We start from the raw sequence: 4,736 nt of genomic DNA, 5'->3' as shown, positions 1-4,736 counted from the left end.
AGCTAGGGGGAAGCAGCCACAAGGCACAGGGATATTAGCTCGGTGCTTTGTGACAGCCTGGAGGGGTGGGATGGGGAGAGTGGGAGGGAGGGAGACGCAAGAGGGAAGACATATGGGAACATATGTATTTGTATAGCTGATTCACTTTGTTATAAAGCAGAAACTAACACACCATTGTAAAGCAATTATACCCCAATAAAGATGTTTAAAAAAAATTATCTATTTCTGCTTGATTGAATTTTGCTGGGCTGTATGTTTCTAGGAAGCTGTCCATTTCTTCTAGGTTGTCAAATTTGTTGGCATATAATTGTTCATAGTATTCTCTTATTTTTTTTTTAATTTCTGTGCTATCAGTGGAGATTTCTCCTTTTTCATTTCTTATTTTGTTTATTTGGGTTCTCTCTCTTTTCTTCTTTGTGAGTCTGGCCAGTGATTTGTTAATTTTGTTTATGCTTTCAAAGAACAAGCTCTTGGTTTTGTTGCTTTTTTCTATTGTATTTTTTAAATCTCTATTTATTTATTTTCTCCCTGATCTTTATTATTTCCTTCCTTCTGCTAACTTTAGGTTTTGTTCTTCTTTTTCTAATTCTTTTAGGTGGTAGGTTAAGTTGTTTATTTGAGATTTTTCTTTCTTTGGATGAAAGTCTGTATCGCTATGAACTTCCCTCTGAGAAATGTTTTTGCTGCATCCCATAGATTTTGTAGGTTGTGTTTTCATTGTCATTTGTCTCAAGGCATTTTAAAATTTCCTTTGTGACTTCTTCATTGACCCATTGGTTATTTAGTGTCATGTTATTTAGTCTGCATATAATCTTTTTTTTTTTTCTCATTTCTTTTCCTGTGGTTGATTTCTAGTTTCATGCCTTTGTGGTCAGAGAAGATGCTTGAAATAATTTCTATACTCTTAAATTTCTTGAAGTTAGTTTTGTGCCATAGGATATGGTCAATTCTAGAGAATGTTCCATGTGCACTTGAAAAGAATGTATATTCTGTGGGGTTTTTTGATGTAGTGCCCTGAAAATATCAATCAAGTCTAACTGTTCTATTGTATCATTTAGGACCTCTGTTGCCTCATTGGTTCTCTGTCTGGAAGGTCTGTCCATTGATGTGAGTGGGATGTTAACCTCTCCTAGTATTATTGTATTCATATCAATTTCTCCTTTATGTCTGTTAGTATTTGTTTTATGTATTTTGGTCTTCCTATATTAGGTGCATATATGTTGATGAGTGTAAAAGTCTCATCTTGTATTGATTCTTTTATCATTATATAGTGTACTTCTTTATCTTTCTTTATACCCTTTGCTTTAAAGACTATTTTGTTTGATATGAGTATTGCAACTCCCACTTCCTTGTCATGTCCATTTGCATGAAATAACTTTTTTTGGTTTTTTGGCTGCATTAGGTCTTCATTGCTGCATGTGGGCTTTCTCTAGTTGTGGCAAACGGGGGCTACTCTTTGTTGTGGTGTGCAGGCTTCTCATTGTGGTGGCTTCTCTTGTTGTGGAGCACAGGGTCTAGGAAAGTGGGCTTCATTAGTTGCAGCATGTGGGCTCAGTAGTTGTGGCACATGGGCCCTAGAGCACAGGCTCAGTAGTTGTGGTGCACAGGCTTAGTTAATCCGTGGCATGTGGGATCTTCCCAGAGCAGGGATCAAACCCATGTCCCCTTCATTGGTAAGCAGATTCTTAACTACTGCACCACCAGGGAAGTCCCTGAATGAAATCTTTTTCCATCCCCTCACTTTCAATCTATGTGTGCCTTTTTCTCTAAAGTGGGTCTCTTGTAGGCAGCATACTGTAAGCTCTTGTCTTTCAAATCCAATCTGCCACTCTATGTCTTTTGATTGGAACATTCAGTCCATCAACATTTAAGGTAATTATTGATATATATGTATTTATTGCCATTTCAAACCTTGCTTTCCAGTTGATTCTTTATTTCTTCTGTGTTCCTTTCTTTTTTCTTTTTGTTTTTCTTTTTGTGGTTTGATGATTTCCTTTTATTTTATACTTGTATTCTCTTCTGTTAGGTTTTTGTGACTCTATTGTAAGTTTTTTATCTATTGTAAGTTTTTTATTTGTGGTTGCCCTGTTTTTCCAATATGTTAACCCATTCCTATATCTGCTTGCTTTGGACTGATAGTGATATAGACTCAAACACGTTCTAAAAAAAAGGAAAAAGAGGGCTTCCCTGGTGGCACAGTGGTTAAGAATCTGCCTGCCAATGCAGGGAACATGGGTTCGAGCCCTGGTCTGGGAAGATCCCACATGCCACAGAACAACTAAGCCCGTGTGCCACAACTACTGACCCTGTGCTCTACACCCCACAAGCCACAACTACTGAGCCTGCATGCCTAAAGCCCATGCTCTGCAACAAGAGAAGCCACCACAATGAGAAGCTCATACACTGCCGTGAAGAGTAGCCCCTGCTCGCTGCAACTAGAGAAAGCCTCTGCGTAGCAACGAAGACCCAACACAACCAAAAAAAAGTAAAAATACATAAAATAAATAAATTTTAAAAAATAAAGAAAAAGAATATGGATTTTCTTACTCTCCTTCCCCACACTTTATGATTTTGATGTCCTTTTTTACATCTTCATGTTTATCCTTTTGCTGTTCCTTGTGTTTATCATTGCTTTCACAAATAGTTTTTTTTTTTCTTTTTGATCTGTATACTGGGTAATTTAAGTGATTTACTTTCCAGCTGGATTTACTCCTTCCTATTTCTTCTTGCTTCTCTTCTATTTAGAGATGGCCTTTCAATATATCTTTTAGGATAGGTTTAGTATTGTTGTATTATTTTAGTTTTTGCTTGTCTGAGAAATTCTTTATTTCTCCACCTATTCTAAATGGCAATCTTGCTGGGTAGAGTATTCTAGGTGGAAGATTTTTCTCTTTTAAGACTTTGAATATACTTTGCAAAAGAAATCATTTATTGCAAGATTTTATTTAAACAAATTAAAGGGGAGAAAAGAAATAATCATCTGGAGAGATTCCAAAACATGTATTTGATTAAATTCAACCCTGAATGGCCAAAACAATCCTGAAAAGGAACAAAGTTAGAGGACTTACACTTTCTGATTTCAAAACTTACTACAAAGCTACAGTAATCAAAAGAGTGTGGCAGGGGCATAAGACAGACACAGGGTGCTGTAGAATAAAACAGAAGAGACCAGATATAAACCCTCAAATATATGTCCAACTGATTTTTGACAAGGACGCCAAGAACATTGAATAGGGAAAGGACAGCCTTTTCAACAAATGCTACTGGGAAAATAAGACATCCTAATGCAAAAGAATGAAGGTGAATCTTGCCTTAAATAATACAGAAAAATCAACTCAAATGTATCAAAGAGATAAATATAAAAACTAAGACTATAAAACTCTTAGAGGAAACACAGGGGAAAATCTTCATTACATTGGATTTGGCACAATTTCTTGAATATGACACCAAAAGCATAGGCAACAAAAGAAAAAACCAAATAAACCAGCCTTCATTAAAACGAAAAACTTTTGTGCATCAAATGATACTATCAGGGACTTCCCTGGTGGCACAGTGGTTAAGAATCTGCCTGTGACATATGGTCACCTTATCTTTGATAAATGAGGCAAGAATATACAATGAAGAAAAGACAGCCTCTTCAATAAGTGGTGTTGGGAAAACCAGACAGTTTTATGTAAAAGAATGAAATTAGAACACTCCCTAACACCATACCCAAAAATAAACTCAAAATGTATTAAAGACCTAAATGTAAGATCAGACACTGCCAAACTCTTAGAGGAAAACATAGGCAGAACACTCTATGACATAAATCACAGCAAGATCCTTTTTGACCCACCTCCTAGAGAAATGGAAATAAAAATAAACAAATGGGACCTAATGAAACTTAAAAGCTTTTGCACAGCAAAGGAAACCATAAACAAGATGAAAAGACAACCTTCAGAATTGGAGAAAATATATGCAAATGAACCAACTGACAAAAGATTAATCTCCAAAATATACAAGCAGCTCATGCAGCTCAATATCAAAAAAACAAACAACCCAATCCAAAAATGGGCAGAAGACCTAAATAGACATTTCTCCAAAGAAGGTATACAGATTGCCAACAAACACATGAAAGGATGCTCAACATCACTAATCATTAGAGAAATGCAAATCAAAGCTATAATGTGGTATCACCTCACACCAGTCAGGATGGCCATCATCAAAAAAATCTATGAACAATAAATGCTGGAGAGGGTGTGGAGAAAAGGGAACCCTCCTGCGCTCTTCGTGGGAATGTATATTGATACAGCCACTATGGAGAACAGTATAGAATTTCCTTAGAAAACTAAAAATAGAATTACCATATGACCCAGCAATCCTAAAACTGGGCATACACCCAGAGAAAACCATAATTCAAAAAGACACATGCACCCCAATGTTCATTGCAGCTCTATTTACAATAGCCAGGTCATGGAAGCAACCTAAATGTCCATCGATGGATGAATGGATAATGAAGATGTGATACATATATACAATGGAATATTAATCAGCCATAAAAAGGAACAAAATGTGGTCATTTGTAGAGATGTGGATGGATCTAGAGACTGTCATACAGAGTGAAGTAAGTCTGAAAGAGAAGAACAAATATCGTATATTAATGCATATATATGGAACCAAGAAAAATGGTACAGATGAACTGGTTTGCAGGGCAGAGATGGAGGCACAGTTGTAGAGAACAAACATATGGACACCAA

The sequence above is a fragment of the Neophocaena asiaeorientalis genome, unplaced genomic scaffold (genome assembly GCF_003031525.2).
Source record: "Neophocaena asiaeorientalis asiaeorientalis breed wild unplaced genomic scaffold, Neophocaena_asiaeorientalis_V1.1 scaffold315, whole genome shotgun sequence".
NCBI lineage: Eukaryota > Metazoa > Chordata > Mammalia > Artiodactyla > Phocoenidae > Neophocaena > Neophocaena asiaeorientalis.
Note: the sequence above shows the minus strand (reverse complement) of the source record.